Source organism: Gopherus evgoodei, chromosome 1, assembly GCF_007399415.2.
Source record: "Gopherus evgoodei ecotype Sinaloan lineage chromosome 1, rGopEvg1_v1.p, whole genome shotgun sequence".
Lineage (NCBI taxonomy): Eukaryota > Metazoa > Chordata > Testudines > Testudinidae > Gopherus > Gopherus evgoodei.
Genome location: NC_044322.1, coordinates 248,097,683 through 248,112,964, shown reverse-complemented (window position 1 = coordinate 248,112,964; position 15,282 = coordinate 248,097,683). Strand labels below are relative to the sequence as shown.

Genomic DNA, 15,282 nt, shown 5'->3' with positions numbered 1-15,282 from the left:
ACCTGAAGTCTGATGTTCTCAGGGTTTAAGTGGTGTATATGCCTTGGGCTGGGCCTCTGCACAAGTATGACTATCACCCGATGTCAGGGCATATCTACTCAGGATGTTAGTGCGTGGCAAGCCATTGTGCGAATCTACAGTGCACTGACTTGCCATGCAGTAACGTCCTGCGTGGGCACTGCTACAGTGAACTAAAAGTTCCATAATGCACTCTGACAATGGAACTTTAGTGTACTGTAGCAGTGTGCATATGGGATGTTATTGTGTGGCAAGCTGGCATGCTATATATTCACACCTTGACTTGTTGTGCATTAACATCCTGACTGGACAAGCCCTTGTAAGAATGTATAATAGAAATTTGCAGTGGAAAAGTACTGCTCAGTACTAGAATACAGTCAGATCAATGAAAACTGAAAACATATCCAGTAAGTGCTTAATGGATTTTGTTCATTTGATCATTCTTTTAGAGAATTCTTTTATACACTGATAGTAAAGCATTGCTTTGATTTATTTTATAAATAAGACTGTTATACTGTGGCTGTTATAGGCATTACAGATAACATTCATTAGTATTTGTGTGCAGATAGCTTCAAAATGTCAAGGCCCTCTGCATTTTCAGGGAGTAAATGGTGTCTGCTAAAGCATCCCATCCCCAGTGCATCTGAACAGGGATGCATACAATTTTGTGGGGAGGGAGGGTGAATCCTTGTCTAAACCAGGGCCAGCCCACAACATTTTGGCACCTGAGGTGGGGAGCTCAAATGAGCCCCCTTGCTTGGGCCAAAACCTTGAAAAGTCTCAATTCTGCCTTCTTCCTGTTCTACTCCTCTCATGGTCCTGCTCTGCTACCTACCCCAATAGAGGAGAACTAACAACTTAAAATGTCTTGTTCAAAAAATATAAGTAACACTTAACTTTCAAACGCCTGAACAGCAAATGTAACTTTTCTTGTCTGCATAGTAAACACTGGCATTTTTATCTGTCTGAATAATCAAAGTGGTGTTTTCCGTGCCTTCTTGGTTGCAAAGATTTGAACTGCTTCCTGCTGAAGGTCCACAGTCTCGGCCAGCTCATGCTCTGTTGAGATAGTTGCAAGGCTGACCAGCCTCTCCTGTGTCATTGTGGAGCATAGATGTATTTTTATTAATTTCGGCTTGGAGAAGCTGTGTCCTCCACTGGCAACCATTACAGGAAGTGTTAGAAGTATGTGCAGAGCAACAAAAGCATTTGGAAAGAGGGTAATCATCTTATTTGTACACATATATTCCAGAACAGCCTTTGGAGTTGATCCTGCTGAAATGTATCTTGAAAGGGCTTTCAGTTCATCACCTAAATCACTCGCATCAATATCGCGCGTATCATCATATGTCAACACTGTCTCTAGTGCCCTACATTGCTGGTATAGGTCGTCTTCAGGTATAGTGAGGAGTTTTGGAATATCATACAACATTCCAAATATACTGCTGTGTTCCTTGAGCTTCATGAAATGTTCTTCAGCTAACTGTATTGCACAATATAGCACCTGGTTAAAGAATTCAACTTTGAATTGTTGTTTAGGGTCTCTTATGGGATTATCCCGTGCCTCATAATCAAAATGTCATCTTCGGTGGCGCTTGTATTCTTGAATGGGTGGGAAAATATCTTCAGTGTGAAGTTCCTCTACTAACTTCTGAGCACTCTTCAGAACATTTTGAAATCTTTCATCTGAACGATAAGACTATAGGTACGACTTTGCTTTGTCCAGTTGTTCCATTGCTCCAGATATATCAAGGTCAACACCTTGGAGTCTCTTGCTTACAACATTTATTTCAAACAGTATGTCGTGCCACAACACTAAGCCACAGAGAAATTTGAAATTATATATGTTTCTGGTGATTCCATTTCCCTCTTCAGCTGTTTCCCACAAACAGTTCCTGTCATAGCATTATCCTCCATAATAGCAACTATGGCATCATCTATCTTCCTAGTTTGGTGTTTGATAGGTTTTATCGCCTCCACTGGACTTTCCCATTGTGTGGCACTCAGTGGTTTCAGAGAGGATATTCCCAGATGTTGCATCAAAATTTGCCATTGATGAGTTGATGCAGCAAAAAATACATAGATGCTTTGAATTACATTAAAAAATTCAGTAGCCTCACTAGAAACTGAGGCTGCATCACTGACCACCAAGTTCAATGATTGAGAACTGCATGGGACAAAAAAAGCTCCAGGGTTTAACTCTCGGATCTGTGTCTGCAGTCCTGTTCTTTCCTCTGATGTTGGCACTATTATTGTAGCCCTGCCTTACCATGTCAGCTATCGCAATTCCCATATCTTCCAGCTTTTTAAGAAGCACATTTGTCATACCAGCTCCTGTAGTATCATCAATGTCAATAAATTCTAGAAAATGCTCTCTTACAGTCAACCATTGCAGGGACATTTTCACTAGGTTCTGTTGTTGTTACAAAATGCACCATTAAAGTCATTTGTTCCATATGGCTGATGTCAGGTGTGCAGTCCAGAATAACAGAGTAATATCTTGCTGACTTCAGATATGTCAAAATCTTCTGTTTGACTTTTGTTGCCAGTAACTGTATGATCTCATTTTGAATTGTTTTTCCAAGGTAGTGGTGTGTGTACATTTCTTGGGTGGTGACTCTTCTTAGATGCTCAGCCATCAGCTCCACAATTTTAAGGAAGTTTCCATTGTTTGGCACATACATCGGATCTGAAGTGCCACGCAGTGCTAGGTTTTGGGTAGCAGGCATTCTCACAATGGCAATGAGCCTTTTCAGAACATTTTGCCAGTAAAGAAACTCTGATGCAATCTTCTCTTGATGCTGATCATCTATGATTGCCTTTAACCGTAGTCTTATCTCAAGCTCTTTCCACCTATGGAATGCTCTCTGGTGATTTGCTGCCTTCTCATGGCATGCCAGATTTTTCCAGTCCTTTGTTCCTGTAGAAGTCAGTGTGGCTGGAACATTAGACTGGAAGAGTTTACAACAAAAACAGTATGCAGCATTCTGGGTTTTTGAGTACATAAGCCATGGGCTGTCCACTTTTCACCACTGAGGCTTTCACACCAGTAATATGTTGGATGGAAACGTCTATTTTCATTGTCTTTGGGGAATATAAAGTTTTTCACTTGCTGTTGCCCATGCAGTAAAAGGAAGTCCCTCAGGCTACTGCTCAAGTGGGTCCACAGTCCTGGATCATTTAGACTCCAGGAACTAAACTCAGCAGCAGCTGTTTCTTGTGCCTCCACCACACTCTTCTCTGATCTACACTTTTCTTCAGGAATGTGCATGGTTACATTCATTTGAGATGGAGATATGGATGCTGCAGTAGCTGCCAGGTCACCTGCACTCTGACTCAGGCATCTCCTCACCACTCACATCCTCACTGGGGCCGGAAGGCTGACTGTGAACATTTGTGTCTGTGTAACTCAGGAGAGCTCCTTCCTGCTTAGCTGGAAAAGCTTCCTTTGCTTTCTTTCTTTTTCTGAATGCTGCCCCAGAGGGGCATTTTCTTCTTTCACTCATGTCTGCTGTTCTGTGCCAGCTATAGTGGCTCTCAACACTCAGTTGAAGGGGACAAATAAGCAGGCTAGTAGCAAGGCCTGAGGGAAGATATCAGCGTCTTAAGGGACTAACTGGCTCCTACTTAAGTTGACTGCCTGTTCTCCTCAAGTGGGTTCAGGGAAGCAGCAGAAAACAGGAAGCTTCCTGAGAAGCTGGTGTTAGAGAGGTACATAAGAGGCTCCTCTCCCTCTCTCTCTCTCTGCAGCTCCTGCTGCTTTCTGTTATTCCCTCTCACCTTTTCTCCTGCCTGTGTGTTATGTCTCTTATGCCCTCCTTCCTCCAGCACAGCACTCCACCATCTCTGTGCATCTAGAGCAGAGAGAATACATATGCGCCAGCAGCAGACACAATTTTCTACAGTCTGGGTCCTAGTGGCCCCCCCCCACAGTCTGGCACCTGAGACGGCCGCCTTAGTTCGCCTCATGATAAGGCCAGCCCTGGTCCAAGCAATTCCAAAATGTCTACCGATAGATAACCAACTTGGATTCTGTCACTTTAATATTTTAAATATAGTGAAAATTACCTAGAAAAATTGAGTTGGAAAACCCTCATTTCCATCTTCACATCCATTGTCATGTAGAGAATAACAGCTCCATGAAACAGTTAGCTTCCCAAATTACATATGTTGATACTCTACATGCAAAATCTCCAATGTGTAATAACAGCACACATTAACTAGGTATTTTAGTGGTAAAATAGTTAGTCAGGTTATAATTGGGACACCGAGAAACAGCAATGTTCTCTATCTGCAGCTAAGAGGCACTCCAAAATTGCAAAATATTTCCTCCTTGTTGAAAACATCAAAGAAAATTACTTTTAATCTGATCCTTAGGCCTCAGCTGAAAGCTGCAAAGTAAGTGGGAGACAAACACCTCAGCATAAATAGGAAGTCATTTTTTTTTGGAAGTGATTTAGAGCTTCCTTCTACTGTTTGTTTGTTTTGCACTGGTATAGCTTTGACAGTGCAACTCCCCCCCCCCAGAGTAGGTGCATGACAACAGTTCAAGCACTGTTTTGTACCAGTGCAATGATTGTATATTAGACTGGTGCAAATTCCTTTAGTCTACACAAGCTTTTAGTGCAGGGGTCGGCAACCTACGGCACGCTTGCCAAAGGTGGCATGCGAGCCGATTCTTGATGGCATGCAGCAGCAGGCCGAGCAGCTTGGCCCACCACCATTCTGGGGTTCTGGCTGCTGCCCCACTGCCAGCTGAGGTCCCAGCCACTGGCCCCACTCAGCACCCACAGCTGGCCTGCGGACCCCCAGGGAACCCCAGACTTGCAGCAGGCTGAGCAGGCCAGCGGCTGAGACCCTGGCTGGCAGGAGCCGGCGGCTGGAAGCTCAGAGTGGCAGCGGGCTGAGCTGCTCAGGCTGCTGCTGGCCTGGGGTTCCATTCACTCAGCTGGCAGTGGGCTGAGCGGGGCCGGTGGTGGGCTGAGTGGCTCAGTCTGCTGCCAGTCTGGGGTGCCGGCAGCACTCAGCCTGCTGCCGGTCTGGGGTTCCGGCTGCTGGCCCCTCTTAGCCTCCTGCCGGCCTTGGTGAGCAGAACCCCAGGCTGGTAGCAGGCTGAGGGAGGCTGGTGGCTGAGACCCTGGCTGGCAGCAGACTGAGCCGCTTAGCCTGCTGACGGTCTGGGGTTCCGTCTGCCAGTTCCTGCCAGCTGGGATCCCAGCCTCCGGCCCCTGTCAGCCCACTACCAGCCTGGGGTTCTGCTCACCCAGGCCGGCAGGAGACTGAGCAGGGCTGGCAGCTGGAACCCTGACTGGCAAGAGGCCAGCAGCCAGAACCTCAGACCGGCAGGAGACTGAGTGCTGCCAGCAACCCAGACTTGCAGCGGACTGAGCCACTCAGCCCCACGCCAGCCCCGCTCAGCCCGACACCAGCCCACTCAGCCTGCTGCCGACTGAGTGAATGGAACCCCAGACCGGCAGTGGGCTGAGCAGGGCTGGTGGCTGGACCCCAGACCGGCAGTGGGCTGAGTGAGGCTGGTGGCTGGACCCCAGGCAAGGATCACACTAAATTGATAAGATCGGCATTTTAATTTTATTTTAAATGAAGCTTCTTAAATTTTTTTTTAAACCTTATTTACTTTAAATACAACAATATTTTATATAATATAGATGTAGAGAGAGACCTACAAACGTTAAAATATATTACTGGCACGCAGAACCTTAAATTACAGTGAACTTGGCACGCCACTTCCAAAAGGTTGCTGACCCCTGTTTTAGGGACATAAGGTGGTTTCATAATTAAGACTCAGAACTAGGAGTTAGCGGACAAGGGTTCTATTCTCAAAACCCCTTCTAGAAACCCACTTTTTCACAATGTTCGTTAAGAAGAGACTTCAATAATTGAATTAGATGGAGGGAAGTTTAAATAAGAATCACCTAAGTTATCCCCATCTCTGGAGTATCCTGTCTTGCTTGTGCCCATCTTTATTACGGTTAGCTCTCAGAGACAGAGAATATCTTTATTTTTATGTAGGATAAATTGCCAAGCACATTATCGACATTGAACAAATACTACTCTAATAAAAATTTTTGGCTCTGCCACAGCTTTCTTCTGTGACCCTGTACAAGTTAACCTCTCTCTTTGCCTCAGTTTCTGTCTATGTAATATAGAGATGATACTTTTCTACCTAATGGGTGTTGAGAGGCTCAGTTCCTTAGTGTTTTTGAGATATTCACATAGTACAACGATGAGAACTATTCTTGTAAATATGGTTTATATCCATACATCAAAATCATTGTGACAAGTGGTGAGCCATATAACAATTACACTGTAGTTTAATTTGATCTGCTGATCATTTTCACCTCTTTTGTAATATATAATAGTTGAAAACTGCAAATTATTTTGGTTTATTCTATACATTATCTCCCGCCCCCCCTTCTTTTTTTACTGTGTAGTTTTTTTGCAGTACAGCAGGTGGCTCTATTGTTAATGATTTTCCTTGCATCATGATTCATTTTGTAAGTACTTATCCTTGTGAATATGTATAGTAGCTTCTTTATTTTGATCTCTTGCTTTCTGTTTGAGAGTGGGTGTGGGAATCTGAACTGATTGGAGAGCTGTATCCAAGGGGTCTGGGTCAAATTTGGAAACATGGGGGCTTGACTTTCACATAGACAGAGAACCCAAAACTCCGGTTGAAGTCCGTGTGAGCTGCAGGTGCTTAGCACCTCTGAAAAATAAGGTGCTGTTGCCCAGATTTTCACAGGTGTTTAGATGCCTATCTCCCATTGAAATCAATAGGAGTTAGGCATCTAAATACCTTGGAGAATCTGAGCCTGTGCACCTAAAGTTAGGTTCCTAAATCTCTATTTTCAGGCACCTAACTTCTTTGCAACCAATACTATGATTTCTTTTGTAAAAGCTGGGCCTAATTTTCAGCTCCTAAATCTTTATTTCAGATCCTGAATACATGATCTGATTTTCATATGTGCTGATCATCAAGCAGACCCATTGAACTAGGTAATTGCCTGAAGGATAAATTTGACACTATGTCTTGCTTGGACCATGCTAGAAACTATTATTTTGCATGCATGGATGCAAAAAAAAGAAAAAAAGAAAGAAGAAAGAAAAGTTGTCATTGCATGATCCTGAGAAAAGTAGGCTTGACAGCATACTTTTTGCTATCATGCCTAACAAAGATGAGGATTTTTTTTTAAAAAGTGAACATTTGTACTGTTGTTGTGATCTGATTATTTTGCTGTTAAATATCTGTTACTGCCTGAAGCTGATAGTATTACACCAAGCCAAAATTGTGAACTTAGGCTCAGGTTTTCAAAATTGAGTGCCTCGTTAGGCTCAAATCCATATTTAGGCATGCTTAGAAGTCACCTTCTGTGACTTGCAAAATAGCTGCAGATCCAGCCACTCCCATTGATTTCAATGTGCTTAATTCTTGCTACCATAATATGGTTTTCACCACAGAAGAATCAGATAATTTAAAAAGCATTACAGCTGTGGGCTTTGATTTTTGTTTATTTTTGAAATCCTCACTCTCATTAGATGACTCATGGAAACAGCTACAATTATACTAGCAAGAAGCATGCTGTCAATCCTGTTAACTTTAAAAAAAGTTACAGTGATGCTGAATCTGATTCCTAGATTGGGACGGGCCCCAAGAGTGTAAAGAGTAAGGACACCAGAAATTCAGATGGACAGATATGCCTTTCTGTGGTTTAACTATTACTATTAGTAGTAGTATTTGAATAGTACCTTCCAGCCCCAGTCATGGACCAGAACTGCATTGTGCTAGGTACTTTACAAACACAGAACAAAAAGATCATCCCTCCCCAAAGTGGTTACAATCTAAGTAATCCAGTTGCCAAGGCACATAGGGAGTTTCCTGGGACAAGTTGGTGGGATCTTAGCCAGAAGTTTCTGTAGAATAAGCTTTAATCTAAAATAAATTACTCAACCTTGTCTGGTGAAGGAACCCTTCTGAACATAGGCCAATTCAGTGCTGCCATCTTGAATTTACCGACAGCTAATCTGAAACAGACAGGCCCTCGAGATCTAAATCTGGGACTAGCAAACAGTCTGAGCAGTCAGGTTGTACACTGCCAATTTCCTCCAGGGCCGGAGTGGGAGGAATCCTTCTGCCCTTGAGCAATCACTGGCAGCAGAGAAGTTCTGTTGCCCTTACAGCCTCATGGCTGGAGAAGCCTCTGTACCACTTACTCTGCATAGCCACTCCAAGTGCTGCTACATTCCATTTGCATACTAGAACTGGTTCCGCTACAAGAGGGCCATCAGTAGCCATTGGGGAGTGCGTGGGATTTGCCCCTAAAAGAGATGAAATTTCCTCCATTCAGCTCAATGCTAACTGCAACTCCTCTCTGTGTCTTAATTTCACTCCTGAAAAATGCTATGTCTAACGTCTAGGATCTTTGATCTTCTCTCATCTGTTGCTCCAAACCTTGTGTGCACCTTGAACACTGGTGGTAAGTAAGAGAAGTCTTCTGGCTGACTCCCGGGATAATTTGTCAAGGGTTTATTTTGTCTAAGCATTTCTGTATGAATACTATCAGATTTTCAGAGGTATTGTACACTCATGGCAGTTTGACTTTAGTAGGAACTATGGGTGCCCAGCACCTTCGAAAATCAGGAAATAATGGATTACATTAGATTTTATGTTGCCAGTGATATCTAAAAATAATTGGAGAAACAACTGGCTGCTGCAGTGCTAATATTAATTCCTTAAGTCTTGCAAATTTCAAAAGGCCTGTAGGCACTACAGCAATCCCAAATTAATCCCAGAATTACATCAAAAGAACTTTTTCTGTGTCATTATTTTAAATCCAGGTCAGCAAACTAACCCTCCTCCCAATGGTAACAAACTCTTTGTCCCTTAAACAACAGGAATTTGTGCAGCAGGCCAGGGATGCACTTCAGTAAATATTCAGAGGGTGAGAGTTCCTGGAACCGAGAAGGCCCTATCACCTTTCTGTCCTCTCAAGATTATAATGAAGTATGGTCTTAATTGCAGTGGTGAGGTATCCCTATGTCCCCAGGTAGACAGGTCCTATGTTATTTCACATCTCAATTCTGTTTCCTTATGGCAGAGGACAAAAGTCCATCTTCAGCCTAGGATTCCTACCTGTTCTTTAGACTTTGCTAGGCAACATATTTAGCAAGCACTCTTCACCTGATCCAATACCCATTGAAATGAATGGAAAGACTCCCATTGGCCTAACGGTTTTAGGATTAGGCCTAGAGAAGGTTGGGGAGCGAGTGCTTGGAGCTCAGCTGTTCAACAAACCCAAAAAAGAAGTTAGTGGATCAGCCCATATGACTTTATTGCATGCAGTCATATTGTTGGATTACATTACTATTTAGAGAACATGAGGCACATGTCAACACTAGTCACAGATTTTTTTTTTAAAGGAGGTGCTCCTTCATATTCAATTTCTAACATTCCCATTACGTTATCCCCAGCCCACTCACATTCTGAATGTTCAGCATTGCACATTGCATTGTAGCCACATTATTTAAGCATTTCATTGTCCTCTGAAAATAAGATGTTGACAGCAGCCAGAAGCAGGATACTAGACTACATGTACCATTCATCTGAGCTGGCAAAACGTGTGCCTAGCTGAAGGCTGTGATTTTCAAAGGAGTGGAAAATATGTGCATAAATTCCATTGAAATTCAGTGGGAGTTGGACACCTGCCTCCTTTAAGCTCTTTTGGAAAGCCCAGGTGAAGTCTTTGAGATTTGATTGACTGTATTAATTCTTCTGGAATATTTAATATTATACACCTTTCTTTATTTAATCCTGTGCTAAACAGCTACGAAGATCTTGACATCCCTCTAAGGATAATTAGTTAGCTGAAACATGCAACTCTTGCAGTGTTAGGGGGAAAAGTAGTGGCACCTGGGAGTGAGTGCACATAGGTGGCTGAGGAAGTACATTATTTTAAAGGAAGCAAACTGCAATTCAATATGAATCATGACTCTTACATCACTGGCTGTTTATCTGCCATGCTGTCGGTTCTTGAGGTCTTTGAAGTCTTAGGTTATGTCTATGGTGCTATTAGACAATCATGCCTGGCCCATGCCAGTTGACTTAGGCTCATGCTAAGGGGCTGTTTAATTGTACTGTAGCTTTTCAGGCTTGTAGCTGTTTAGCCTGAGCTCTGGGACCTACCCACCTTGCAGGATCCTAATGCCTGGGCTTCAGTCTGAGCCCAAACATCTACACTATAATTAAACAGTCCCTAAGTTCGAGCCCAAGTCAGCTGACACAGGCCAGTCACAGGTTTTTAACTGCAGTGTAGACATACACTTAGGCCTTGTCTACACTAGCACTTTATAGCACTGTAACTGTCTCACTCAGGGATGTGAAAGAACACCCCCCTGAGCACTGCAAGTTTCAGCATTGTAAAGTGGCACCGTAGACAGTGCAGCAGCGCTGGGAGCTACTCCCCTTATGGGGGTGGTATTTTTACAGCGCTAGGAGAGCTGGTGCCATGACTACACAGCCACGTTAAAGCTTTAATGTTGCTAGTGAAAACATGCCTTTAGAGGTGGGCTAAGGAAGATCAGCTTCTTAAGGGACACTGATTACACCTGGTTGCCATACACTGAAGAGATTGAACCAATCAGTGGCGTTCCTGTGCTGGTGGCCTTACTCACTATGCAAGTCATGCCCAGTCCTACAGCAGATATTCATTCCTTTTAACCTATTGGGAGTACCAAGACTAAAGGGGCCAAGTAAGAGCACATTTTCTCCAAGTCAGTAGGCGCTATGCCAAGTTTTTCTCCGCTTGAAATTTGTTTTTATATGTATCGTTGCTTCTCTCTTAGCCTGTGTACATAGCTTTGCTTATGACAAGAAGGCCTGTGTGTTTTTGACAAAGACACCAAAGAATTGGCAAGCCAGTTGTACAAGAATGAGGAAGGCAGCTGTAGCTTCAGAAAACATGTGGAAAACCTTTTCTGTATGAATTAAGTAAGGGCACATTGCATGCAGAAAGTTTGTTTGGTTTTGGAAAATGGGTTTTAGCCGTATTGTCCAATTTTCAAAAATATCTCATTAGCACCTGAAGACTTGTATGGAGCAAGAAAGGGATGCTGATGGAGGATTGAGATAGGGGAACTGATACATAAATGTACCCATTTTAGGAGCTAGTTTTCTATGTGTGTCATTCTTTTGCCCACATGAAAGCTGGTCTGATATCACTTAGACCCTCTTCTGTCTCACCCCTGGGAAGTGTGGGGAAAGAGATTATGAGGCTGTTATAGATGTTTGGGTTTATTAGAATATAAGAGGTGTTCACACAAGTATGCAGCTACCTCCAGAAAGGTCATGAAGGTGTAAACCATACTCCTTAACAAATGTGCTCTTTGAAATGACTAAATATGCATAAGGAAATTAAATGATTGCATATCAAAGCATAATGGATTTAGTCAAATACATTTGGAAATACAATCCTAGAATAATTGAGTTTAGAAAGAGGATGAGGCAAATGTCTGAACAAGCTAACACCTGTGATCTCTATGTATTGTAACAACTGCAAAAAATATAAAAGAGTAAGGAAAACTACTGTGTGAAGGGGCTACACTGGCAGGCCAGACAAAAGAAAAAAAGCAGATGGAATTTGTAAACAGAAAACATTTCCTTGATCAAGACTTTATTTCAGTCTGCTCAAACAGGAAAAGAAAAAAATTCCCAGTTTCCTAGTCACCCTTCAGAAGTATCTGCCACAGCTCATTACAAAAAACAATTAAACTTTTACAACCAAACCAAAATTGAAGCAAATGGTCTTTCTTACCCACTGCTTTGAGGAAAGCCCACTAGCACAGTCTGGCTCTTTGACCAGAATGGTGCTGTTTATATACCCCTCCAAATTTCCCAGCAGGCCTTGCCAGAAACTAGGACTGTTAGGAAAGACATTTCCCAGCAAACTTGCTGTTCTGGATCTCAGAAAGCGATTGGCTTTCTTACAATAAACCAGACTTGTCCCTGACTAGTGAGGGAAGGGGAGAGTTCTAGCCTGCCCTGTTCATGGAACTCCCAGCCTAGGGCCCTGAAGCCGCAGGCAATAGGTTGGGCTTCTTCACAAACCCTAGACAAGTTCCTCTCCCTCAATGATACTGTTTCCTGTGCTAGGACATGATAGTACTGGCCCGATTCTTAAAGGGTCAGTACACCACCTTGCGCAGGCACCCACTGTTGGATGAAGAGGGGATAAGACAGGCCAATAGCTTAAAAGAAGAGAAAGGACAATCCAAGGTGTTTAGAGGATGGGCACTAGAAAATAGTCTTGTCTCACTTCCTTCCCCACAAAGTTTCTTCTGTTCCTAATGCTGGTGCAGCTCCATTTATGCTGTGAATACTGGGAGCATGGGCAGAAAGGAGCTGGCAATTATTGGCATTTTAAGCACCATGTCCCATTCTATGAAGGGCAGTAAACATACTGGTAGATGCAGGGGCGGCTCTAGGCATTTTGCCACCCCAAGCACGGCAGGCAGGCTGCCTTTGGCGGTGTGCCAGCGGAGGGTCCGCTGGTCCTGTGGCTTCGGCAGACCTCCCGCAGGTGTACCTGCAGGAGGTCCTCCGAAGCTGCAGGACCAGCGGACCCTCTGCAGGCACGCACCAGCGGGAGGTCTGCTGAAGCCGCGGGACCAGCTGGCCCTCCGCAGGCACGCCACCGAAGGCAGCCTGCTTGCCACCCTCGTGACACCAGCAGAGTGCCCCCTGCAGCTTCCCGCCCCAAGCATGTGCTTGGCGTGCTGGGGCCTGGAGCCTCCCCTGGGTAGATGTCTGGGTGCTGGGAATATGTTCCTGCTGTGACATGTGGACTATCCTGCTCCAAAGGAGAAAAATTCTTCCAAGCAAATGTTTTGTGAGAAATGAACAAGGGAGGCGAGCCAGCGAGCAAAATCTGAGTGAAAAACTAGGCATACTGTCTGCAGTGTAAGAAAGTGTAGGAAACAAGACTTCTGAATAAATAATAATACATATCACTTAGGATAACTATGTACATCTTCAAAGCACTCTACACACATTGGCAGAGTAACCTTAACCACTCCCCACTGAAGTGTAAAAGGAGTCTCTTTTTTATTTTTTTACATAAGGAGAACCCAACTGGAAGAGCAAATCAGGAGCTGGGATTAGAACTCAGGAGTTCCTGACTTTAAATTCTGTGCTCTGTGCAAAGGTTGAGATGTCACTGAGAGTTCAAAGCATATTTTATTTAAGGAATATTGTGATTTGTAACTAAAACAGCAGAGATCTAGTTAATTATGAAACTGAAAGCAAGAAGCAAACCAAACCAGGAGGTGTGGCAAGAGATGTAACAATGTTGAGCCCTATTCTTCACTTTTTATTACAGAGTTGCAATATCATTGAGTTCACTAATTTACTTCTGCTTTACACAGTGGTAAAGGGTAGCTTGTGTTTTTACCAGGAGTCCTGAGTAAGGGGTAGTGCATAATAGCTTCAAGAGCACACAGGTCCAGACTGTTAGCCTGAGGCACGATCTGGTGCCTAATTCCTTTCATCCTTCCAGAGGGAAGTAATCTGTGTGAGTGTCCTATAGCAGGTATGAATTGCTTTCCCTCCACAGCAGTTCCACTACACTGGCTGGCGTGTTGGGACAGGGGAGGAATGGAGTTAATGTTTGACTCAATCCCTGCTTCTTCCAACTCGTTGTTGAAGAGGATGTAGCAGCCTCTCAGACTGCTCCGTCAGTCATGTGATGACACATGATACATTGATAGAGCAAGGGAGCAAGGAGACACTTTACACCTCCTTCCTTCCCTGCATGGGTGTGTACAGTAGGTCACAATCTGGTCCTTCATGAGAGGAGAATCAGGCCCATAATCAACAGAAAGAAACCACATTATCGTTGTATAACTCTCTCCATTCTGCAGCGCAGATGTCTTGCATCCTGCATAGTCTGCATTTGTTCTGCACATTCAGAACTTCAGCTGTCATCACCAGAAGTTCAGTGTAAAGAATGAGTACAGATTCTGTGCACTGGAGATCTGCTGTATGGAAGAGTGTATCACAGTGCAGGACAGAGAGGAGGGTTTTGAATAAACATTTAAATTAGATTATGGAATAAAAATGTTTTTGGATGATAAGGTAGAGCAGGAAATGTTCGTGCAGAAATAGGACTCTCTCTCTCTCTCTCTCTGAAAAGGGCTGGTATAGCAATAAAAGGGACTTCAATTATTCTGATTCTGAGTGAAAAAGCAGTAATAGAAAAATGAAGGACGATGCAGGTTCAATAAGGCAGTACAGGACTGCTCCCTGAAATGGTGTAATTGCCAACAAGCTTAGAGTTATTCTACAACTAATCTTTGGAAATAATGTAGGCATGAGAGGTAAGTTTGAAGTTGAAAAGCTCTAAAGATCCAATCACATCATCCTCAGATTTGAATTGCTGATGACAGTCCGTAAAAAGGATGGTGACACAAAAAAATATTGGATGTGGATAAAGCAGACCTTGAAGGAATGCAAAATGAGATTTTAAAAATCTAGCTGGAATTCAATAATTTATGTATGGGGAATCAAAAGTGAAGGAGTGGAAAGTAGTTAAGAAACAGTAGGGGATCTTATAAAAATTCTTCCAGTAAAGTCAAAAGAGGAACAGAAGAGAATGTGGTTAAGTAGAGAGCTGAAGTACTACCAGAAACAAACAGAGGCACTGAAAAAAATAGAAAGCCCTTGCAAGGGAGAGTATGAGCACTATAGAAATAAAGTGAGAATACTAGAATTTCATTAGTTTACACTTCAATAAGCTGCAAACCCAAATATTTATACAGCACCACACTTTTATTGCCTATTTTTAGGTCTTCTGCTTACCAAAAAGTGTACTAGCTGGCTTCTATAGCAGTATTGGAGGGGAGATCAGGGTGTGTGCTGGGGCACTCCCTACTTCTCAAATGATGACACTTGCTGATTCTTAGTGTTTGCATATGTAGAAAGTGGTAATTAGAAAACAAAATTGACAAGAAATTGCAAATGATCATAATTAGCAGTGCGGCTTATTTGCACATATACAAACACACTGGGGCAAATTCTTAGCTCCCCTAAATCAAAGCAGCCATGCCAGTTTAAACCAGATAATCTGGCCTACTATTTATGAATTATTACAGTTTCATTTGGTAGCGGCCATGATATGCAAGGTGATTTCCAGCCCTACAAGCAGGACTGTGCTTTCCCCAAAGAGCTCTGAGGGGACAGATGGACAGACAGAC

General features: G+C 43.3%; 1 protein-coding gene across 2 annotated transcripts in view; it reads left to right on the top strand.

Moving 5' to 3' along the window:
* The window catches only part of DERA (deoxyribose-phosphate aldolase), an 87,772-nt gene that overhangs the window by 47,678 nt on the left and 24,812 nt on the right, over window positions 1-15,282 (top strand). The gene's annotated exons all lie outside the window — the stretch shown is intronic.